This window comes from Numida meleagris, chromosome 3, assembly GCF_002078875.1.
Source record: "Numida meleagris isolate 19003 breed g44 Domestic line chromosome 3, NumMel1.0, whole genome shotgun sequence".
Taxonomy (NCBI): Eukaryota; Metazoa; Chordata; class Aves; order Galliformes; family Numididae; genus Numida; species Numida meleagris.
The window spans coordinates 42463126-42488694 of record NC_034411.1 but is presented as its reverse complement, the minus strand read 5'-3'; the positions used below and the strand labels follow the sequence as shown (position 1 = coordinate 42488694).

Genomic DNA, 25569 nt, shown 5'->3' with positions numbered 1-25569 from the left:
GTAGCCTCATGGTGCAGAGGGGTGGTGCTGGGCTTCGTGGAACCAGGGGTGGCAGGGATTTAGCTGCTGCCCTCCATGCTTCAGCAGAAGATGGAGCACTCACGTACTGCCTCCTCACAGAGCATATGAGCAGGTCTCCCTAGGGCTCACCTGCACCTGCCCTGTCAAGGCTAAATCCCCAGGAGCAGTCACACTCTCCTCCTGATCACTGCAGCTTTGCACGCTCAGCCCTCACTCTCCCTCTCAACAAAAGGCAGTATTTACCCCTACTGCTCCCATCTGGCCATCAGCAATTAATCTCCGTGCGCTGAACTGCAAAGCATTGTGTGATAACTCTTTATGTTAATCCCATGTGTCAGCGAGCCACTTAAAGGCTTCCTTGGATACGATTCCCTGCTTCACTTTTGAATAAAACCTAGGGTTTCCAGTGATGCATTTTAAGAAGCAACCAAATTCTCTAGCTTTCATATTTAAACCTAAGTTGCTTCTGTGCCTATATCCCTGTGTTCTTACCTAATTTCAGATTTAGAATAATAAAATCAGGGGGACCTGACTACATGTTTGAATCCATAAGCTCTCTTTCCTCTTTTAAATGCAAATCTCTAGGGCAGAGGCACTAAGGAATTAAACACATTCACACTATTTCAAGCCATTCTGTAATCAGCAGAACTAACAAAGCTTTGTTTTGTCCTATCTCTTCCCAGCTGCTGATTCTTACGATTCTTTTAGGAACACCTTTGAGATCATTACTGCCTTCGGTGGTGTTTAAAATCATCCAGTAGGGTAAAATGTTGTTGGGGATGTTATAGATGATAGAAAGACAAGACAGAAGGGGAGGGAGTGAAATCAATTATGCATCCTTTTTTTCCTGGAACCAATCTGGTTGCCCTCTCGCTAGGTGCAAATTCAGTCCCACTGCATTAACCAATCTGGATTAAGCTCCTGTCCTCCCTTTTTTCCTTACTTAATGGGATTGTAGCAAGGATAAAGGCAGTTTATGAGACAGTGTGTTGTGGGGGTCAGAGAGAGACAAGATGTGTAAACCAGTATGGTCTGAAATACGGCTATGTTCTTCTGACACTGATGGAGAGAGCTTGAAAAGCTTGTTGCTGCTCTGGGCACGCTTCCCAAGCAGGCAATACCTCAGCCTCCTGCTGAGTCACAGCAGGTGAGGAGAGTACACAGGTGCTGACCCACCCTGTAAGCACGCATTCTGGATTTAAGGAAGGAGGGGAGGGAAGGGGCCCTGAATACAGGGAATAACTTATACTCCATCTCTGAAGCCAGTCTCTCTAGGCTGGAGGTACATGGCCCAAGGGGGAAGTAGCTTGAGGTACCACTGGCTTTGTTGTCCTACAGCCACTGGGGTCTGCTGCAGGTCCTTGGAGTCCTAAGCACTCAGCCCCTTGGATGTGCTCAGGTTAGACTTCAACAGCTCTTATCTGACTGAGTAGTGCTGAGGATCTGGAGTGAAATGCACACAGCACCTCTCCTAGAGCTAAAACATGCTCTCCAGAGGCCTGCACCAAATGATGGATGTAACTTCATTGGATTGTGGTGGCTGCAGGTCACAGCTAACAGTGAGCTTCTTTGCTTTCTAGGTAGCTGAATCCTGCACCCCTTGGGCTCATGACTGAATGAAAAAAAAAATGGAGGAAGCTGAAGAAGCCAATCTCTTTGCTTTCAAAACCTCAGCTTAGCTACAATTCAGGCTAAAACAAATTGGGAGCCTTTGAATGCCAAAATGACAGCTCAGTTATTCTCCTTTTCTTTCAACTAGATTAGCTGGGACACGTTCTATCTGCAGTGACAAATGTTTTCTAGTGCCCCAGACTTGCTCTTTTTCTTCTTTTTAACTGAATGTAATATTTCTTTGGCGTAGCGTTATCTGAGTGTAGCTCAGCAATGCAGCTCTTCATTTCACTTGCTTCAGCTAGCCATTGGCAGAAAGACAGTTAAAGACCTCTGTGAAACTATCTCTGTGTTTTTGTTTTTAAATTAAGGTTTTTTCCTTAGGGCTATTGCAACACTGATATTCCACAGACAGAGAGTTGCGTGTAAGACTATGAAAAACAGAAATTGCGGGAGGAGCCATGGGCTCAATAATATGCTCCAAATATACTCAGTAATACCATGAGGATAGCATGTTTCTGACCTAGAATGAGGAATGGGCTTTCCAAAAGCACTTGCTTTTTGGAGCTTGAGACTAAAAGCTGAACTCCAGACAAAATTAAAATAATGAGGCTCCAAGCAATCCTGCAGTCAGCCATCAGCTTCTTTGTTGCTTTTAGCTTTATGTCAGGCTTCCCTGCCAACTGTTCACCTGTGACTGTGCTAATCAGAAAAGCTCAGAGCCTGCAAATGAAAGAGCAGTATCCTTATTATCAGTGTCTAGCACAGCGGATCCGGTTTGTCCACTCCACATGGTTCTAGGTCTGCTTTTCCAGCCTTTCTCCCTGCCTTCTTCCTCCTACTTCTCAGCCTTAATGCAAAAGTAATAACGGCCCATTACTTAATGCATGCTTCTTTAGGATATCATCCCTCCCAACTAAAACACCACTTCCCTGGCTTTGTTTTTAAACCAACAATAGATGAGAGAACACACGGGCATGTTAACCCCAGGGAGAGGCCGCATGCCCAGCAGGGACACTCAGTGAGCTTGGTGGATCCCCAGCCATCCTTGCCAAGAGGCATCAAAGATCAAGAGTCCACCGGCACAAGCTAGAGGCCTTCTGCTCCCTGGAGTCAGGAGACACTGCTTGAAGGCCTTGACAGCTCACAGGGCTCAGCTGCCTGCAACAGTAGATGGGGAAAGAAGTTGAGAGAGAAGCTTGCTTGGGGCCACTGAAGCACAAGGTGCAAGCAGGCTTCATGAAACACTGTGCTCCCTCTGAGTTCTTTCATGTTAAATTAAGGTTGATAAAGCTAAGGTAGAAGACAAGAGGATCTGAGAGCACTTACCCATGCATCCCTGAGCATGTCTAAATCCTTGATTAAGCACAGGTTTGAGTCCAGTCCTCGCTGAGACTCTTCCCATCCTTTGTGGATTGGCACTGGTGCCAACACAGGACCTTCCAGCAGGAACCAGCAGAGATGAGGCTCAAGCTGCTGCCTCCTAGGCCCTGAAAACCCATCTATCCTAAGCCAATTTTTGCGTCTCTATTCGGAATGGCTATGGCGCTGTGCACCTTGTTGTGAGAGCAGTGCTCATTTCTGCCCACGGAGCAGCAATGCCCTAAGGGTGGATGAAGACCACTGGTGTTCTGCTCCATTGTGCTCAGGTCTGGGCTTGACCTGTGCAACAGGGATGGGCATAGGCATTGACTAATCAGGTCTGATAATCATTAATGAAAGCCATGGATGCAGTGATAGGCTGAAAAGAGAGAGGTTTTGGTTGGTTGGTTGGTCAGGCTTTTTGTTGTTTTTTTTCTTTGTTTTTTTGTTTGTTTGTTTTGTTTTGTTTTTTTGAAGACGCAGACATCACCAAGACATTTTAGCACATGTTTTTTGAGGACCTGCACAAGTCTTTTGTGAGTTTCTTGATGCACACATTTATAAACACTACAGACCATCCATTATCTGATTTATGAAAGAAAGCTAAGATCAGATGTTTTGGGCATTCTAAATGCTATCTAGTTTTCTGACTTTTGTGCATGAGAAATTGATATCTTGAATCAAAACTACAAGAGGTCAGCAAAAAGCCATGAATCTACACATATCAATTGAAGTCAGTTAGGTCATAACTTGTAATGATGCTAAGCATTGCAGGATCTTCCAGTCAGCAGCTAGAGGAGTGTGCTGAAAGGAAGGGAAGTTACAGGAAAGAGTCCCATGATGGGAAAATATATGGAAACCTGACTTCCAAAAGCATGAAAATGTTTTTCTGCTGTGGACTGACCTTCCTGGTTTGCTTTTTCTCCCAGTTCATGATTTTATTGTATTTATGGAGCAGATTTCAGAAGAGTGTGTCACTCTCTCCTTGAGAAATCAGGAAGATTTATGCTGAGCTTATTGCTAGCGGCATGATTTCATTACAGAACACTTAAGATTGTAATTTTGTATGCTTACCCGGAATGTTTAATGCACACATTAAGCTAGATGTGCTTTATTTCAGTTTGTCTAGCAGCCTACATGGCATAACAGTATGATACACTTGTTTATTTGGCATTGAAGCTCAGATTCAGTGCTTAAGCATTTACTGAACTGGGGGGCTGTGCTGTGATTTAATGGTTCAAATAAGAGTCTAGTTAGTGATCAGAACTCCTGTATCTGTAAGGTCAGATTTTCAAACTAGTGGAAAATAATTCAGTTCCAACATGGAAAGCTTACTAGCCTTTCCTATCCAAAAGACAATAATTTTAATGAGGCCTGTATTATAAGTATCACTCTGTTCACATGTCAAGTCATTCTGAGAACTAACAATGTGAAGGTTATAGAGTAAATTGTACCATTTTTTAGGGTGGACTTTACTGTTGTAGACGTAAATTACTTCAGAAAACATAATTCTCCTACTAATCAACTGTTTCTTCAACAGTTTTTACCTCCATATTACTAGAAGATGCATTCCTCGCTTTTAAAATCTCATTTACTGCAAAAAAGTAGAAAAGCAACCTGTGTTATTTCATTTCAAAGCTTACTAACATATCTGAACTGATGTGGGTTTGGCAATGTTTGGACTATATTGCTCTACTTATTAATGACACAGCTACTATTTGGGCTCAGGAAATATAGCTGTTTAAGCACCCAGAAAACATTCAGCTGTTGATGGCTTCTATTTTTACAACCTGCTAGATTAAGATATGATGTGACATGATTCATAATGGTGACTTTGTATGTGAAAAACAACCTGGCATTGGAAAGCTCTCGGTTTAAAGAAAACGAGTTCATTTAGTGTTATGGGAAAAAGTACATAACAGGCAAAGCAGACACTTGCTGTGCACTGGCTGTATGTTTAAACACCAAGGTTATTGAAATCCGCACGCTGAAGGCTCAGCTCTCTTCCCTTCCCCCTAGCTATGCAATGGTAAAGGCCAGTACTGACTGTAATAAATTCAAGTTAAAAAAGGTTGGACAAGGCATCCTTCTACCCTTTCTCTTTTAGATTGGCTGCCCTGAAGGACCAGTAGAAAATTCAGCAACCAAGGACTACAGAAATGTGACTATGTAAAGGACAGTACTGTTTCAACCCAGTAACCCCAGCAGGATCAGACTGATTTAGCAGGAAGAAAATATTAGTAGTTTTGGCAACAGCTAAGGTTTCTTTTTTCACTGTGTCAGTCGTATTGTGAACAATTGTTGACATCTGCTTCCCCTGAGGAAGGTACTTCAGGACATAATGGAGGTGCCTCTTCTAGCTTTGAGGCCTATGGTTTAGGTATGACTTAACTGTTCTTCCAGCTGCTTCAGAAAGGTGTGCTTCCTTTTTTAAATGAGGTCGGTGTTACTTCAATATCTTGTTTGTATATTTTTCCCCTACTTACCTTGAGGCTGATTTCTCCGTCACTAAAAATCCTTCTGTGACTAATGCACAAAAGTGAATGGAAGATGCAGAGAATTACCCACATAGAGACTTTCTGATTTGGTTTAAAGCCTAGGCACTGCTTGTTTAGGCTGTGGGACACTTCCAGACCCGTCAAACATTACCTGATAGCTATCATCTGCAGCCTGCCAGCTGTTCTCATCCAGGCTACACTCACCTCGTGCAATGGCTTTGAGTCTGCAGACGGCAGTCTGGACAGACGCTTCTGCCTGGTGACACTGGTGTGATCCTTGGGGGTCCTGATGAACAAAATTCTGACATGAGCCAGCAGTGTGCACTCGTAGACCAGAAGGCCAACAGTATCCTGGGCTGCATCACATGAGAGGTGGCCAGCAGGGTGAGGGAGGTGATTGTCCCCCTCTGCTCGGCTCTTGTGAGGCCCCATCTGGAGTACTGCGTTCAGGCCTGGGGCCCCCAATGCAAGAAGGATGTGGAACTGTTGGAGTGATTCCAGAGGAGGGCCATGAAGATGATCAGAGGGCTGGAGCACCTCTCCTATGAAGACAGGTTGAGGGAGTTAGGATTGTTTAGCTTGGAGAAGAGAAGGCTCCAGGGAGACCTTGTTGCGATCTTCCAATACTTGAAATGAGCTTACAAGCAGGAAGGGGACCAACGTTTTACACAGGTAGATAGTGACAGGACAAAAGCAAATGGATTTAAACTGAAAGAGGGGATGTTTAGGTTAGATGTTAGGAAGAAATTCTCGACTCAGAGGATGCTGAGGCAGAGGAATAGGTAGCACAGAAAGGCTGTAGATGCCCCATCCCTGGAGGCATTCAAGGGCAGGCTTGATGGGATACTGGGCAGCCTGATCTAGTGGGTGGCAACCCTGCCCACAGCAGGGAGGTTGGAATTAGATAATCTTAAATTTCCTTTCCAATCCGAGCCATTCTATGATTCTGTCACCCACAACACTCTCATCTAGCCCTATTTTTTTTTGTGTCAGTGGGTCTGAAATTTAAAGGTGTGGTTGCCTATTGCCTTCAGCAGCAGTAGGGCTGCTGGGAAAATAGTTGAGATGCCCAAATAGTTCTCTACTTGACCCTGCTCTTCATGGGAAGGGAGGAGAGGTGCAACTCGTTCTGCAGGACCTTCCCACTCAGCTGTCAGGAGATGCCTGCCAGCTTTTCCCCTCTGGAGGAGATCAGGACAGAGTGATTTAGATGACATTACTGAATTGACAGTGGGTGTTATTACTTCCCCACGACCTCCTTCTTCTTTTGTGTGTGAAGAGTGACATTCAGCATTCTGGTTCCCAAAGCAAACAGCTTTACTTATAGCACAGAGTGGTTGTTGCAGGACAGACTTCCAGCCTCCTGTCCCACTGCTTCATCTGCTCCCTATGCCTCAGGTCACTAGATTATGATGTCAGGTGGCACCCAAGGAATACACATCATGCTCAGCTGATAACTATCCTATGAAGATAGGCTGAAGGATCTGGGCTTGTTCAGCCTGACAATAGAAGGCTGCAGGGAAACATCATTGTGGCCTTCCAATATTTAAAGGGAGTTCATAAATATGAGGGAAATCAATTTTTTACATAGGTAGATAGTGATAGGACAAGGGGGAATGGTTTTAAACTAAAGGAGGGGAGATTTAGATTAGATGTCAGGGGGACATTTTCTGCAGAGAGAGTGGTGAGGTGCTGAAACAGGTTGCCCAGAGAGGTTGTGGATGCCCCATCCGGGAGTTGTTTAAGGCCAGGTTGCAGGGGGCCCTGGGCAATTTAATCTAGTACTTGACCCAGTGGCTGGCAACCCTGTCTGCAGCAGGGGGGATGGAACTTGATGATCCTTGAGGTCCATTCCAACCCAAGCCATTCTATGATTCTGTGGTTCTATGCAAGTTAAGGAGGATGTCAGGATGTTATCTGTGCCTGGAGCTCAGCTCCCTCTCTGCTCCAGAGACCAGACCACAGCAACACGGATTTTCTCCTGGATTCAAACACTGACTTATTGTTTCTCAGTGGCTTCAGCTCCCTCAGCTGCTGTTATATTATGTAGCATATAGGGCTCTTACCTTAGTGCAGTGACGTTACTGGGTAACTGCTTACTTTTGTGACTAGTCTTTACACCCATTCACAAATTTTTAATTACTGAATTCCCCACACAGTTCTTTAATTCAATTTGTTTTGACCTTCCAGTTAGCGGGGAAATAAAATAAAGGTGAAATCTGTGTTATGCCACTATATTCAGGCATTTGCAGCTGGGAGTGAGGCCCTGGGGCAGTGAGATGGGGCACAAAGGCTGGGCAGGGAGAGTGTGGTAGGTATTATGGAGCATTTTATCTCCTCTGTGCCAGTGGAAGAGAAGCCTCGACACCTCTGCTGCCCACTCTGTGAATGGTTCATGCATGTTTGCCCTATAGACTCAAAAAAAAGAGGATTGATGCTGAAGTTTTTACCACTCCCCTCCACTGCCAAAAAAAGATGGCTCTCCTGTGCTCTCCCTGCAAGCATGTGCGCCACAAGCACAGCCACGTGCAAACCTGCCCCACCATCCTGAGCCATAGGGCAAGGGGCCATGGGCAGGAGAGGGCCCTGAGGCATGGAGAGCTCAGTGAGGTCTCTGATGTCATACAATAATGATCCCCAGCTGATGTGTGGCTTCCCCTTAAGGACAGCCCATGTGCTGACTCGACAGTGCCTGCACAGGCAAATCTTCGCCACAAGGGATATTTGATCCCTGTCCAGCCAACCCCGATGGCTAGCCTCTGCTTAGAGTATTGGCATTGCAAGGTGACAGATGAATGAATGATCAGAGTGAAAATCTGCAGGCACAGGCTGGATTGCCCCAGTGAAATCTCCACCTGGCATTGCCAGAAGACTTGAACATGAGTCCAGAGGGCTGCTGGCTGATTTGCAGGTTGTTCAGAGCTTGGCTTCTCTTTGCAGATTATCAACAGTATACAACCAGGCCTTCATTGGATGCCTGGCCTTGGACTCTGTCTTAGACCAAGCTAGTAATGCCAGCTTAACCTTCACAGACTGTTGATGCCAGAAAAGCCTTGGGGAAGCAACTGATAGTCAAGAGGGAGAGTTTGGCTTTTTGTGCAGATCCTTCATGTGAAAACAAAAACAGCTGAACAGCTTTATTAGTCTTGGTTTTATTACATGAAACTTTTCCCAACTTTGGCAAAAGGCAGATAGACCAAGGGTAATTGGCCCCTAAGGGTAAGCTAGAAGACATAGGATGACCATTGCCACAACAACTGGAGACTGACATGGGGAACTAGTTGTATGGTCAGTCACAGCTGCTCAACGAGGTGAGGATTGTTTTTAGACTGGTTCTGCTGGGATCTTGTTTGCTTTACACTGGTGATTCACCAGAAAGCAATTGCAATGAGCCTGATAATGAGGCCAACAGGTGCTGATAGGAGCAGAGGAGCTATTATGTTGATTGCCGAGGAGATTTTTGGAAATTATTTGTTTAAACAGGAATGGGCAGCATTTACGTGGGTATGCTTCATTTCATGTCAATGAGGATTGACATGAATTCCTCCCCTGTCATACAAAGAACTCCTATTATTAACTCCTATTATTTCTTTTCCAAGAAATTCAAGCCCAGTAAGTTGCTTTCAATAGATATGGATCAGGTGGTATCAGATCCATTTTAAACGAATCGGTCTAGAACATAAAGTTTCAGTCCAAATCTGGCTATAAATGTGAACCATTCTGTTTTCCATGTTGTACCATCAGAGTCCAGACTCATTTTGGTTCTTCCTTAGTATTCTTATGAATTCTGAACATCTGAAAGAATTTCAATATGCACAATAACTTAATTCTATTTTTATGCAGGCACACAATGTTTGAATAATGAATTGAAACAATTCAAAAGAAAGGTTCTTAAAATTATTATTAACTCTGGTTTCTCAAATATTGTCCTAAGTCTTCCCCTAAGGAACAGAGAAAATATTCCAACTCTGCATGATGAAAAAGCTTTAATGCAAAGAGCTCTCCACAGGACTGTTTTCATTTTGCGGTGTATTTTAAACATATGGACAGGGCAGACTGTTAATTATTTCTTCTCCTTTTGGCTCAGTTCCATGTACAACTCAGCAAAAGCAGAGCTCTACAAACTATTCAATGGACAATAAATGGCTCTCCATTTGCTGAGTGCTAAATAAAAGTGATGGAAGGGTGTTGTGCTCTTGAGGCACTTGTTGGCCCACAGAAAAATATCCTTTCCCCAGATGCTGTATCCTGACGTGACCAGAAGGGCATGTGTGGCTTCTGAGGGACACGTGCAGGAAGATCTAGTCTCAAGAGCCGAAGACATTGCAGGCCATGGCTGTGTGCAGGGCCCTTTGCCGTCTGCTGGTGGCTCTGCAGTGAATGGGTGGTAATGTCAAATAATGATCATATCTGTAATGGAAGGGTTGTATCTAAATATACCACAGGTGAATTCCTCTGGCCCTTAAGTTGCCCTTGCCCGTGGGTCAGTGGCCTCCAACAGAAGAGCAGAGCTTGTGCTGGTCTCTCACAGCTTGCCCTGCCCTTGCAATCACTTTAACACTCTGCTCCCAGCAGTGCACGCTAAGTGGTGCAGCCAGCTTCTTTTTCTCTGGGGACCAACTAATGTATCTACATAATTCCATCTACACCGAGTCCTAAAATTCAATGAATACTTAATTACTTCAGTGTTTGTTCTGTAAGAACACTTTTATTCTGCTGCAAACATTTTTCAAATATAATGGGGATGTGGCCCCTGCCTGTTGTCATTTGTAGTCTGCACATGTAGCTGTAGCCTGGACAAAAAAAAAGAAGTAACAAAAATGAAGTGTTAGTGTGATAGTTTTAGATGACATAGAGGAAAACTTGTTGTTTTTTGTTTGTGGGGTTTTTTTGCGCTTATTACTAGAATGAAAATACATGGGGAAGGAGGGGAGACCCACAGATTATGGAGATATTTTTCATTATTAATTGTCTATTTTGTACTATTACAACTGCTCTGAAATCTGAATGGACCTCATATTCAGTAACAAATTCAACTGCACAACAGCCCTTTAACATTAATCCTGGAGGACACCATTGGCCAGGATAGTAGCCTTTGTTTTGCATTCAAAGAAACACAGGGAAGGTTTGCACCAAGTCTAACTTAATTGTCCAAATTGGCTGTGCTCCTGGGATGGTGATATGCATGAGTTGCAGCACTCAGACCTGCATCTCAGATACCTCCCTTCTTTCACTTGTGTTCCAAGGCAGAAGGAGGTGGTAGCCGTATCAGCTTCAAATCTCCCAGGAGAAGATGAGGCTCCAAAAATATTCCTATTCTCCGCGGGTTTCTTTGCCAAGAAGTTAAATGCAACCTTACATTAAGCAGATGGAGGCTTCTCCCTGTCTTCCCTTCAGCTGCTCTAGTCATATTTTTTTCCTGCACAAAGCCCTCGCTGATGTGCCTGTCCCTGGCAGGTAGGTTTCCAAGGACATGCCCAGCAAGACAGGATCACATCTGAGAGCTGTGATCTCCTCAGACCCTTTGTGTCACCTCATACTGCATTGTGCATGGAGAGCAGGCACGATGACCCCCTCCGAGCAAAGGGCTGTGCCCCAAGACAGTCCCAAGATTGCCAAGAAGGAAAGGGCAGTTTTGCTGGAGTGGTGCCTGAGGCCATTTCCTGATCCAAGTTACTGACAGCTGACAGAATGGCGTGAGAAAGAAAGTGAAAAAAGGTATCCAAAATGCAAAGGCCTCAGTCCTGCAGCTGTGTCCAGGGGTCTTCTGCATCACATCTCAGCAGCACTCTGTCCACCTCAATGCGATGGACATGCAGCTCAGACATACATGTAAATGCACACTATTTACATGCCTAACTAGCTTTTCCAAAGTTTCCAGACTTTAAAGAAAGGTTAATATGTTCGTTCTACCTGGTGTCTGAGTCAGACATAACTGCTGAACACACAGAAGGGTGGCTCCCTTCAGTCCCCTGAGATGTGCTCGCTGGGGTATTCCGCTGCCACCAGGCAGAACAAGCAGGTTGCTTCTAGGCATGGTGATTCACCAGCTTTTCCTTTAGAAATGAATCCCCTCGGAGAGCATACAGGGTATTTCCCAACTGGGATCAAGGTGACGCTGGCAGGATCTACTGAATGTATTCGTCCTGCCTCCTGTTCCTCTTCCTGCAGGATTTCAATGCACATGAGCGCGGATTAGGCCTGTGCTCCCCATCCCATCCATGGTAGGACTGGCTGTAAGGCAACTGTGCCCTCCCTGCTCCAGAGGCAGGCCCATACGCCATACAGCATGGCTCAGCATGGCAAAGCTTGGCATGGCACAGCACAGCATGGCTGGGTTGCCCACTGGAGGTGGATGCAGATGGGGAAGAACCTGCAGCATCATGTCCTCAATCATTACAGCCAGGCAGGCTGGTGTTTGCAGGCCAGTTTTTCACTGTGCTTTAGCTTCTCACCCCTTGAGAGATTTCAAGAGGAAATGAAAACACAAAGCTGGAGCACTGGCAAGTGAAGCTGGCAGCAATGAGCAGCTGCCCATCAGTCTGTGGTGCCATCTTGCCTCCAGCCTCTCCCTGCCTATGTGTCATTCTAACATAGCCTATGTTCTGGTTTTGTGTTTATTTTCCCCCAGTTTTCTACCCTGAGGCAAAATTCAGCTCTGACACCAGCACGTTGCTTTGCTCTCCCCCAGCCCAGAGCTCCCTGTTGCTGTCAGGGTGCAGCAGCCGCCCTGGGATGGCTGTCACAATCCCACCACGGGACAAGCAGAATGCCTTCCAGGTATGTAGTGCAAGATATTTGGAACAGCTACAAAAATGTGGAAATGCAAGACGGTGTGCATATTAGATTGGAATACTGATTAGATCCAGAAATAAAGGGCTAGGGTAGCCAAATTAGTTGGGAAGCCAGCATTTTGTGTCATTTATTATTCTTTGGCTAGCTTGAATTGGAAGAGGAACTGACTGAATGCTTAAGTGACATGTTGTCACATACCAGTGCTGTTTGTGTCAGAGGTTTTGGCAGAGGATCTGCACAGAGCAGGGAGCAGGCAGGCCTGGTGTAGGGCTGTGGGAGCCGGGCTGCAGAGGTACTGGGAGGCTGAGGACAGGATAGTGGTGACAACCCGCATATGGAGGCACCTCAAGTCACCAGCCAGGAAGGACCTCTGCCCCTGAAGGGCTTTGAGCACCAAACACCTGCTGCTAATATAGCCTTGTGTCAGGGAGAGTGGTGAAGGCCTATGGAGGAAGCTCTCCATGGAAAGACTTCTCTGCTAGGAAAGTGGGATATGTCAAAATAAAGCCTGAAAGGTTGCTCAGGGTGATCTCTCCCTGGGCTCTGCCCTTCCCTGCACAGCTCTCCTTGCACACTCAGCCACTTGCTGGGTGTTTCTGAACGTTATCATTTAACCACCTCTCTGCCAGCTTCTGCCAAGTCCACCAGAGCAAGGCCAGCGTGTTAGTCAGTATGATCATCTGCTGAAAGCCAGGGGTCAGGAGGACTTTGCTATTTTTATCCAGAGTTTCTCGCTCTGCAGACAGCTTTCTCACCTCTCATGAAGTGTCACTGGATGAGGACCAGTGTCACCGTGACACCGGGCAATCTCAGGATGTCAGCCCCAAGGTCTCAGGAAGTCCTGACCAGAGAAAAGGGTGACTGCACGCAGCGGGGCCTGGTCTATCGTGCTGAAAACAGCCTCTTGTTTCTTTTTTTAATTTCTTTCCTCTGAAAAGAGAAAGATGCTTGTGAACAGCAAAAGCAAACTGTTCAGTGATTAAAGAAGGGGAAGGTCATGCCATCTGTATAATGTGATCGGGGATGTAATCATTTATGTGATTTTAACCTGAGTAGTTTCTGTCCTCTGTAAGACTCAATCTCCAGTTTGCTGGAAGTAAATCCATCAAAGTCCAGCCAAATAAATTGGTGGTTTGATGTGTTCTGATGTACACACACTAAGGCCTGTCTGTGGGGCCAGTGTCCCAGCCTGTATTTCATGAGACACTTGTAGTTAAACATCACCTCAGCAAGTGTCAGATATCAAGCACCAGCACTGCAAACATAAAAATGGTCGTTCTCCAGGCAAGGCTGCAAGGAGGGTTGTGCGACCTGTCAGATGTCTGTCCTGCCCACAGTCGTTACACCGAGGCAGTTAAATGATATCACCAGCAGCCCATCCCACTGCCTTTGTCTACTCCAGTTGAGAGCAATGGGTTCTGGATGCGGCAGGCTGGAGGATACACCTGAGTAACAGGACACAATGGCAGAGAAAGGAAGCAGCAGAGTCCTTGCTGTGCATGAAGGCAAGAAGCAGACTCTGCTACCTCTTCTACGGTCACCATAAAAACTCACAGTTTTACATTTTATTCTGATCCAGTTGGCCTTACCAATACAATGCTGACACGAGTGGGATGCATGGATATATCCTCTTTGCATTCCTTTTCCTGGCAGCTGGACCAGCTTAGAACATGAATTTCAAACTCTGTAATCATATCTACATCATTCATTCCTACAGAATGCTGACAGATTAAGAGATGTGATAAAGACTCTTTTTTCATAATAGAAAAGGGCTTGTATGGGTTTTGCAATGAAGATATGATAAAGTTCTAAGAGGGCTGTACAATTTTATGCTAATCCCTGGGAAGCAGATCAGTATCAAGGCAAAAGGCATAATGATTTTACAAAAGGAGAGATCTGAACACAGATGTACTCAGATGAGAGGCAAGGCTACAATCAAGTTGCCAGGTGATGTTTGTCGTACAAATCAAATAAGAAAAGATTTCCTCTTGCAGGAACAGTAATCTCGTTTTTGTTCTTCGGGAGCCATAAATGTTAAAACTGGAATGAGCCTATCTGGACTGATTAGTACATCAGGTCTCTGAATTTCTTATTGCTCTGTGTTGATGCATGGAAATTTATATTGCCTGGAGACCACTCATGTACAGTTATGGATATCATTAAAAAATTAAATAACATTTAATCCTGTGCTTCATGCAGAATTCATCAATGACAGTGGATATTTCAAACAAGATTAGGTTTTCCCCTGCTGTAAATCAGTACAGAGCAGTTGGATAAAAAATAATAAGATGAAAAAGTATGAATATCTAATTTGGAGTGAGCATAGTAATCAAAAATGATGGTTCCTTGACCAAAAACAATTGGATTTTGCAGACATGCCTGGAATCTCTTATATATTTGTGTCTTTGAGAAACATATTGACTGAATTACCGCCTAGTCACAGCTCATAAATTAAGTATATTTCTGATCTATTTTACAGGAAGAAGAAGGGAAGTAGAGAGGGGGCCTACAGAAAGGACCTGGTTCTGTGAAGGCACTGCAAGCATCGACTGATTGCGTATCCTCATTTGATGAGCACAAAGGCAAGAACAATAGGAGTAGAGTTCAATATTAGTCTTGATACAACTGATTAATTCCATAGATACTACAGATTATTTTCTTGTAGCCCTCGGCTATCTCTCTTCTTCCCTCCAGGATGTTCTCACTGGCCCATATGCTCCCCATTCTCCAGCACACTGGGCTGAGGATGGTGATGGAGAGGAGCATGGGGAGGAGAGCTGGCTGTCACCCCTGGCAACCCTGACCAAGCAGAGCTGAGGGGAACCACTGAGCAGTGGGGTAGGAATAAGGAGGATGGCATTGAGCAGGTTGGGTGGGCAGGGTGAGAGGCTCTGGGAGCGGGGCCTTGGGCTGGAGGGAAGGGAGCTGTAGCAATCTCTGCCCTGGGGACACAGCGGGACTGTGTGCTCCCTGTCTGTCAGGGATTCCCACATCAGATATGCTCGCTTGACAAGCCAAAAGGCATCTCTTAAAATCTCCCCCGACTGCCACAGCCCTGCAGACTCCAAAGGTTGCTGAATATGCAGCAGGTAGTGCAGCTATCTCCATCACTGTCAAGGCTGAGATATGTCTCTGGTGCTGCTTTCCCAAGCTCACCCTTTGGAGCCAAGTCAGCTGCAGAGGAGTGGGCTGGGTGCTGCTCCTTTTGTTCCCGAACAAACACTTCATAGATCCCGCCAGATACACATCTGCACACACAATTACACATCCGTCACCAGCAACTTAATTTGAGGAGAGCAGCACAGGTGTGAGAGAAGCACTTGTAGCCTGCACAGTGTTTTTTTTACGAGCTTCAGCAAATACAGTGCTCCATACTCCATGTGAGCAGCTGAGTCAAGACTAAAATGTTCCCCCCGCCATACAAGTAGTTTCAGGAGAGTGAAATACTTAGAATTTAGGGACCCATAATTCTGGGTTTACGTGAGCACGTTCTTTTTTCAGCCTACAACTTTTCGTCAAATGGGGGGAAAAAAGATAGGAATTTGGACTTCTTCCAGAATTTGCAGATGTCAGATAGATTTTCTCTCATCAGACAGCTTCACACTGACTCCAAAGTCATTTTACACATACATACGCATGGACTCTTACAGTGACCATGTTCAAGGCAGACTCTCCGTGCCTGTGCTGCCCTGCTGACCTGTTTCTCAGTAAGTCACATGCATTGCAGACACTGATTTACTGCACTTATCTGTACAGCACACGTTACAAGTACAGTTTGTCTCACACTTCACAGGGTTAATATATACCAGTGTGAACTAAGTCCTATATGCCTGACAAATCTAATTGACTATTCACATGCATTTTGTGCCATTGTTTCCATTGTGGATTCTCTACCCGGAGAAAGAGGTGCCATTGGTGAATAACCTGGCTAAATTATAGGCATGACTGGCATTCCACACATTCTGCCCAATGCAGCCCCCATTTAGATGAGGGCAGGCGGAGGCGGCTGCACGATCCCTCAGCCTCTGCTGGCTCATGTAGTCGTGCACCGCAGGGGATTCCTGGTACATCGGCAATTGATGTTGCCAGTTATCACAGAGCACTCATTTCCTGAGATCTGTGAAGTGAAGACAGTAACTGCTAATAAACTGAATGTTTACTTAATTTCCTCCACCCTTTCAGTTAAAAAGAAAAGATAAAAGCAAAACAAACAGCGCTAAGTGTATTATGATGGGGTTAGCTAATTGAACTCTTTGGCAAAATCAGAGGTGCATAACCACACAGCCTTATTGGCAGAAGATAACTGTATATTTACGCAACTGTGTGAGGCAGCAGGAAGCTACATACATGGAGTTTAGTTAAAGGTTTCATCGTCAGTGAGAAACGTGTTGGTAATTCCTCATAACTTTGGGATTTTGGATGTCTTCTTCCAAGCTCATTCTTCTTTCCAGAGAAGTCTTTTTCTGATGGCACCGGTGCGCATTTCAGTGAGGCTTTGCCTCTAAAAGACCTCAAGCAGCTACTGCATTCACAAGCAAAAGAATGGGGATGGCTTGTTCCTACTGCTCAGTAATGGCTATGCCAAGCCAGTCCCTGCTTTTGTAACTCTTCCAGCACTCTAAGGTGATCCCTAAGGCTCCAGAAGGACCAAAGCGCAGGTTTTTCCCTGCTAAATCATTGGAATGACTGGGGCTTCCAAATCCAAACCACACCCACCAACCTTACAAAAAAACCACTTCTCCTGATAAAAGTAAATTGTGTTTTGCACGTTGCTTGTCCTAGTAATTCAGAAAGAAGTTTAATGAAGTTCTTGCAGCATTATCTCCCAAACCTTCCTTACTCCTACAAATTTCCATACTCAGCTTTTGGGAGGGGAATGTATTTTCCCCAGTGAGTGATCGGTGAGCAAAAATGAGATAGTTATGAGGCATGTTGCCATTTTAATTATAAAGGCTACTGTGGTGAAAGCTATGAGTTAAATTTATAACAGAAACAAAACTTGTACAGGCAGGAGATGATAAATTCCAGTACTTGACAATGACATTTTTACAGTAGGGATAATTCAACATTCCCCTCCAATGGAGCTGCATTGAAAATCCAAGTCATTGATTGATCTAATCTCTGAAAGCAGCCACTATTTGCATCACCAGCTGTAACAAGAATGTGGTGTGAACAGCACTGGAGAACGTGAATGACAGGGTTAACCCCAAGATTTCTACTAGTCTGATGTCTTAGCTGGACTTCCTTTTCCTCAGAGGAGAGAGCATCTTTTGCTCTTTGGAAACTAAGTTATATCTCCTACGAACTAAGCACATTTGCCCTCTGACCAGATGATAAAGTTACAGACAGCAAATCTCCTTCAGATGTCTTCATAGAAGTCATCTATGTAAGCCTGAGCTCAAGGGTCTGTGCAGTCCTTCCAGGCCTTGTCATTCCTCAAAACCAATGCGAAACATGAAGCCAGACTTATGCCCGGCCACGTAATGGACACAGAGGGGACTAGTGGCGAGGGATTTGTCCTCACTCAGCCACTGGTGCCCAGAGGCACCAAGGGACTTGAGGCATGGGACCGGGCTACCCTGAGCACCTGACACAAACTGGGACCATGCTTTGAATTGCTAAGGAGCAGGTTGCCCAGAAAAGCTGTGAATGTCCCATCCGTGGAGGCTTTCGAAGGAAGACAGGTTGGATGGGGCCCTGGGCAGCCTGATCTAGTGGGTGGCAGAAGCATTGAAACTAGTTGATCTTCAGGGTCCCTTCCAACATATGCCATTCAACGATTCTATGATTTTATGAAGGAGCAGTTTTCCTTAGATCTCAGCTTAATTTATCACTGTTCTTGAGCTGCTTTAGCAGCCTGAGAATTGCCATTGCCTTGTTGATCTTCCTCTGTCGACTCTGTTTTGGAAAAACAACAGTAATAGCTGGGTTTCAGAACCACTGTTCCCACAGGCATGCAGCCTACTTTTGTCCTTCACGCCGGGTGTATAGGTCACAAGTTGTATTATTATTGTTATTTCTAAATCAGCTCTTCTAGGTGTGTCTCCTGCCTTTTATAAATGGGAGTGTTATGTCTTGCAACTGAGTGGCTATCTAGATACTAGGGTTTTTTTTCTGGTTTCTCATGCCTATGGCATCTCCGCTTGAGCACAAGGCTCAGCCAGAGAAAATGAACCCATCCCTGCTTGTTCCTTCTGCAAAGGATCCAGTGGGCTTGAAGCTAGTCCAAAAATGGTAAATGTAGAATGAATATTTTGGAAATGGATAAAACTGGGACCAAGAAGCAGAAATTTAGCTGATGATATAGAAGATAAAGGAGAAGTGGCTCAGCTTTCTTTTGAGCCTCTAAGACATTGGGCTTTTACTCTAGGGCTTCTCATTGGCATGGGCAGGATCCCCCATGAGAAGAGCCCTTCCTGCTGCCTTCTGGGCAGGCTGTGGCTCTCAGGCCGGGAAGGCAGAGGCAGTTTCCCAGCACGCTTTGTGACTGCTTGCCGTCATCCTCCGGGTGCCCGGGGACTGGCTCGGCAAGTTCGTCAGCTCCTACTGCCTGCCAGAGGATACTGGTTAATTGCTGTTGGATTGCTGTGCGATGAGCAGGTTAGATAGCAGGACTATTAAGCGCTGTTCCACCACCACCCCCAAACCAGTATACCAGATACTTCCTCTAAAAGTACTGTTTCTTCCCAATTCTAATGAATGTATCTATTTTAAACCTCATATGCTGTTACAGTGGAGTGTTTAATCAATGCAAATAAATGGTCGGTGCTAAATTTGATACCTCAAGTATAAGTTATCACGTAGTGGAATCTGGTAATTACCCAGAAAAAAAGGAAGAGGTAAGCAATTTTTTTGTATTTTCAGTCCGGTCAGATGCAATAATGATTTTTCCAAACATTTCAGCCAATTTCCTTAATGTTTTCCCCACAATGCATTAACACTCCCGTTTAGCAAAAAACATAAACACATGCATAATCCCAGCATAACAATTGGCAGCTGCTTGTGTTAACCATAAGATTAATACTTTACTGAAAAAGGGCCTCAGCGACCCAGGAGCAGTGATGCTCAGTGGACTCAGTAGCAGCACACTACTTCAGACTGCTGGTGAAATCCCACCCACTAAAGCACTGAAGTTCACTGTGTCAAAGCCAGTTTTCAGGAAGGAAATTTAGGAAGATATTCTCTCAGAGGGTGGTGAGGCACTGGCACAGGCTGCCCAGAGAAGCTATGGTTGCCCCATCCCTGGAGGTGTTCAAGGCCAGGCTGGATGGGGCCCTGGGCAGCCTGAGCTGCTGGGTGGCAGCCCTGCCCACAGAAGAACTAGATGATCTTTAAGATCCCTTCCAACCCAAGCCATTTTGTGACTCTATCCCAGGGCCAGCTGCTCAGGGCCGTCAGATGCTTGCTTCCCCTCACTCTGCCACCCTGCAGCATACAGGGCAGCACGTACTAGCAGTGATCCCCAGGGTGCCAGTCCCACACCACCAATATCCAGGTGCTTTGCAGGGCAGAAGGGGCTGCACTACTGCACAGTACCTGCATTGCCACAGCAGTCGCACCCATGCCCAGCAGCGGGGAGGAGCATTTTGCAGCAGATTCTGCCACTATCTGTTGTCTTTGAAATTGCTGGCAAGGTGACGAAGGGAGCGTTATGGGCTTGGATGAAATACATAGGTGGCCAAGTGCACCATCTTTGATTATACCATACCCTCTGTCAAGCACATCCTTGCAGCACAGCTAGCCAAAAGACTGGAAAGCCATCATTTCACTTGGGAAACCTGAGGAACATCTGGGCCTTGATCCATTACTAGGTTTTGGCAACAGTGTGGGAAACCCGCACCAATAGCTGCTGCAGCTCTATGAGCTGAAGCCCCACGGCGCTTTACTGATGGGAAAGTCCATTTGTTGGTGCTGCTCGTTTCATTATGAGCCATGCCAGGGGACTTCTTTGCTACATGTCCCTAGGTTAGACTGTAAAAAAAAATAATAACAGCACTCACCTTGCAAGGACAAAAATGGCTCCATGAGATATTCTAATCTCAGTGTAGCTCTGCTGGATTATTACCATTTATAATTAGTTTTCTAAATGCTGTGACATGCACTGATTTTTCATCTGTAAGAATACTGGGGAGTTGCAAGTACCAGGAGGGTTTGCCAAGGCATCTGTATCAAGGTTTCCAGTGTAGACAATATATATATCTCCTGCCTGGGAGGTTTGCCGTGTTTCAGCCAAACATGTTTTATCTGCCAGGGCTATGGCAGTGTTAGGAGTTCTGTTTCAGCACGGGCTTTAACGCTTTTTTTTAAATAATAACATATATTTTGAACATTATTGTATTTGTCACTGTGAGATGGTGACAAATTACTAGAGAAAAAGCACTTTGAATTCACTCCTGTCAGTATTTTTTCTGTTTAATTGTTTGTCTCTCTTTGTACTCATCCAAACACCTTGGAGCCTGGAGCAGCTTGGTGCTTCCTGTGTCCCAACACCAGAACATCAGTTACGCTGAGCATTTTGTACCAGTGAGCCTAACAGCCGCGGTGCACATCACGCTGAGCCAGCTGAATTTAAATGCTATGATTAACAAGCTGATGTCTAAATGCTGTCACTTACCAAATAGCCCACTAGCCTAGAGAAAAGCTCGCTGGGCTGCAGGGAGCAGTCAGAGCTGCTTAAACTCCTGCACTTGCGTCATGGGCTTACGCCACATACCACACCCAGATGAAAGCTTCAGAAGAGCTGTGCTCTTTAGCACTGACCTTGGAGGAACAGTTTGTTTTGTTGCCTAAGATGGAAATTAAACTAATATTAGCTACCTTTTTCTGTTAGTTTAATTAGCAGCCCACCTTGTAGTGCAAAATGTGCTTTTCTCCCTCTGCTGCTCCCTAAAGGCAGTGGTGATGCCCCACCTACATGGTTCTGCTGTTTCTAGTTTGAACCTGGACCTGGCGAGGTATCTTTACAGATTTCTAATGGCATATGCATGCAACTTGGCACTTTTTAAATCAGACTTATGCAAAAAAGCAGTCTTCACTTTTTAAGGGCAGAGCAAATTCTCCAAGGCATTTTAATGTCAAGGCAGGTCAGCCAGACTAATATTAGCTCTAATTACCACTCTGACTCTTCTTATCTTCCTTACCTGCAGCCCCTTTCTTGGCTAAGACAGTATGAATAATAAAGTGCTTCCTATCTCATCACATCAACTCCCTGAGCAGCATAAGGAGGCACGCTCAGCAGCAGCCACAATACATGGGTTTGGAGTGCAGAGTCTGACCCAGGTATTGTTCAATGAATCTGTGATTCAACATTCATTAATACCAGCTCTGTATCCACCAGACCGTCTGGCAGTACAAGATTAATACAGGTCAGAAGCAAGCCCTCAGAACATTTCTATCCTGTTGTTAACTGTGCGCTTTGGGGAGTCTGTGCCAGTTTGCACCACAGTCGTGACCTGGCTGTTCTGGTGTAGCAGTTGCCCTCTCTTTTTGGTTGCCTTTGTGTGGCTGAGTAACATTGTCCTGGAGGCGGCACCTCCAGGGATCAGCCTTCCAGTTTTAAGGCCACCTCACGTGTTCCCGTTGATCACCTGCAAAAGTTCTCTGGGAGAATTTCAGCATGATGTCCACCAAGGTATTTCCAAATCATGCCAAGTAGCACCTTTCTGTGTCCCTGCACCTGGCAGAGCTGATTCACACAGATCCTGCTGATTAACCTAAATTTCCTGACTCTTTGGCTGTTGAAGAATAGAGCCAGCCAAATATTAAGGAAAGAGTCATCCACCTCTCACTGCTACTCACTGCTGCTCTGCTTTAGTGGGAAAAAAGGACAGCCAATGCTTTATGCTATCCAGAAGTTTCTCCATTTACATTGCCTGCAGGGGATGAGCACAAGTGGACAACGTGGCAGGCCTTGCTCATGGGAATGTCTCCAAGTTTGGGATCACTGAGAAGAGCCAGATGACTAACCCTTGCCTTTCTCTGTTTGTGACAGCCAAGTGCGTGGACAAAACTCTTGGCTCAGCTAAGGCTGGTAGCTGTGCTTGGGTCCACTAGGATTTATTTAGGATGTGTGGAAGGTGATATCTTTCTCTGCAGATGCAGACAGAGCAGCGGAGCCATGCTGTCTGTACTGTGCATGCATGAGTCCAGGCATAGCCATGACTGGAAACTGAGGCACATTGGCAGCAGAAAAGGATAATTCTGATCTATGTTTCAGTCTGGTGAGTGTGCAAACAGAAGAGCACCAAACCTGCTTACAGAGCAGCATGGCAATATGCAGAAACCATGACCTTGGGGTGTAGGTCGGAACAGATTGTGGGAGGTCCTGTCAAAGGCCTACAGACAATAAGCACTGCAGATCTGCTGCGAAAAATGTTATCTGCCATTAGCACAACTGGATCAGCAGACTGATAAATGCATTAAGGTCCAGTGGCTCTCACATTTTTGACACAGTGCATGGTGCCCAAAGTTTCGTTTCTGGACTCATGGAGCCATGTCCCGTGGGAATCCGAAGTAACTGATTTTGTCCCTTTACATGTAGGTAAACTTTTGTTTAATGAGAAGTGATTAAAAAAAAAAGAACCATAAGCAATATGTAGTAATAAAAATATTAACTGTGAAATATATGATTAATCTAAATGCTAAGATTTAATATTAATAGGGAAACTTAGGAAAGGCTGGGAGATAAAAAGTTGCTACAGCTGATTAGTAGGAAGAAACAAGTGCCTTCTCACCATCCTTTTTATTTTGGGTATGGTTCAGGAATAACTCATCAGCTCATGTATTTAAATGTCAGGAAGAGGCTTCACATCATTCCTCCCACCTCATAACCAGGAAGATGGACAAGGAGGGGAGGTGCTGGTAGGATTTGCAGGTTTGGCCCCGCGCTGCCCCTGTACAGTGTCACCATTGTGCTGATTACTGAAGGCTGAATCACCGATAAGTGAATGGCCCCTGCCAAGAATTGCAAATGTTGAGCCACTAGGAGAACAAAAGTATGCAACAAAAGTTCACTTCCAACTCTGGGTAATGGCATGCCTTGAAAGGGGGAAGGGAGGCTTAAGAAGTGATTTTTCTTCCATGGATTTTCCACTGAGGGCTATTAAATGCAAACACACCTCATCTTTCTCACAGAAACCCTGAGCCAGAAATCACTGGAAGCTGGAAATTTGTTCCAGGGAAATATCACTGTGTGCAGGCCCTCCTCTTGCACTCTCCCTGGGCACCTGCCCCTGACTCCTGTCCAAGGCAATGCACTGAGCTGTAGCCCTTGGTTTGATCCAGTGTGTGGCTTCTCTTACCTTCTTGAAGAAAGGAAATCCAGTTAATTTCAATTTGAGGCCTTTTTCATGACCTTTATCCTATTAAAGGGTGGGGGGCTCATTTATTGTCTCTGAAACAAGGGAGACACTTTGCACTTCAGCCTTGCAGGTAGCCCAAAGCATGGCAGAAATCAGGAACATTTGTGCTAGGCACAGTTACTGAATTTCACTTTGACATTCACCATGGATTTCTGAATATTCTTCTCTGAGTTGAGTTGGGTTTTGTTGTATATATATATATATATACTATATATATATATATTCAATATACATACATGTAGATATATATATCCAGTATATATATATACTCCTCTGCTCCCAGTTTTCTCTAAATGTACTTCAATGTACCTTCATTATCCCTCAATATGTAGATTATCTTTTCTCTGCCTACTTTAGGACATATGAACTGGAAAACTGTTAGCACACAAGATCTTTGGGATCATCTCCATTCACTCTGACAGTTGTTAAAGATATCTTAGCCAAGATAACAACAAAACAGCATCCCATGGATCAAGTCATAAGCAAGATGTAATATACCAAGAACTCATTTGGGTTTTAACATCTGGAAAAGAGACATCCTGGAGCTCACTGCCTCTCTGTAAAATGCTGCAGGATGGTTGGTTCTGCCTGGCGTTCTTTCATGGTCACACCTTGAGGTGGGGTGTGCCCACTGGGAGTTTTACTGGGAACAACTTTATTTTTGGAGAAGGTGTAAGAGAAAAAAATTGACCTAAAAACTAACTACCAAGCAACTTCTGCTGCTCTAGAACTTTTCAGTTATTTATCCTACAAGCAATAAAGCAGCTGCTGGAAGCAAACAACAAAACAAATCAATGAAATTAGTTATAGTCACTTTTTTTTGCAGATTGTTTCCTCCTCTTCTCTTCCATATCCAGCTGTCTGAGAATTAATTCAGAAATCCCCGAATTTGGTCTAAAAAATATTCCCACAACTACCTAAGAAGTATTTATTTCAGAAGAAATATTCATCTCAGTGACCAGCTGAACCGCACCATAATGTCCCCTGTAACATCTCTCATCTTTCCATGCAAAGTTTGGTTCTGAAGTCACTTTTAAGTGAGTGTGTATGTGTGTATGTACATGTATATGTAGATGTGCCAAAAAGATTTTCTATTTTAGAACTTCTGGTCTGCCTAAAGCACTTCACCACCAGCACATTTTGCAGCATGGTCATGCCTTCTGGTCCTGCCAAGCTTGTGTTTCTTCAGGGAGGGCAGGGGATAAGATAGCTAAGAAATGCTGAATGTCCCCAGGGGCTGGCTCCCAGCCGTAATTCATGCAGCTTGCTGCAAGCAGAGATGTGAGTAACACTTCCCATCTTGGCTCCACCCCAGAGAGAAATGACTTTCAGTTTTCATTCTGTCCTGACCTGCATTTCAGACACTGGGAGAGCTGAAGAAGGTTTCATTTAACGTGTTCCCAGCTCATTTGATGGTTTTGGAAAACAGTCTCTTCACCTTTTTTTTTCCTGAGGTGGCTAGACCAAGCTCAGGATACAACCCAAAATTCAGGTCATGTCAAATCCTTTCTTAGAGCACAGAATCGTAGAATCATAGAATCCTTAGAGCTGGAAGGGACCTTTAAAGGCCATCTAGTCCAACTCCCCTGCAACAAACAGGGACATGCACAGCTAGGTCAGGTTGCTCAGGGCCTGATCCAGCCTCGCTTTGAAAGTCTCCAGGGACAGGGCATCAACTGCATCTCTGGGCAACCTGTTCCAGTGCCTCATCACTCTCACTGTAAAAGACTTTTTCCTTATATCTAACCTAAAAACATGGATTTTGTGTGATAATTTAAGAATTTTCAAAGTCAATACAGTGAGGAAGAGTAGATGAGCCTTCTATATCCTGTGCATTTACGTGTATATACACATGTACATATACGTGCACTATATATATATATATATATAAAACTAAGGTAGGCAGTAAGTAGGACATTATA

At 44.9% G+C, this 25569-nt stretch overlaps 3 long non-coding RNA genes across 7 annotated transcripts in view; all 3 read left to right on the top strand.

The window, feature by feature from the left end:
- LOC110395662 overlaps window positions 1-14875 on the top strand; it is a 38486-nt gene extending 23611 nt beyond the window's left edge. For all 5 annotated transcript variants that reach the window (XR_002436565.1, XR_002436563.1, XR_002436564.1 and 2 more), the window contains 2 exons: window positions 12124-12272; window positions 14767-14875. This is a non-coding gene — a long non-coding RNA (uncharacterized LOC110395662). The remainder of the gene's footprint in view (window positions 1-12123; window positions 12273-14766) is intronic.
- LOC110395664 lies at window positions 809-1976 on the top strand. The gene is made up of 2 exons (XR_002436568.1): window positions 809-1420; window positions 1602-1976. It is a non-coding gene; the product is annotated as an uncharacterized LOC110395664 (long non-coding RNA).
- LOC110395663 overlaps window positions 14983-25569 on the top strand; it is a 32299-nt gene continuing 21712 nt past the window's right edge. The window contains exon 1 of the long non-coding RNA XR_002436567.1: window positions 14983-15125. This is a non-coding gene — a long non-coding RNA (uncharacterized LOC110395663). The remainder of the gene's footprint in view (window positions 15126-25569) is intronic.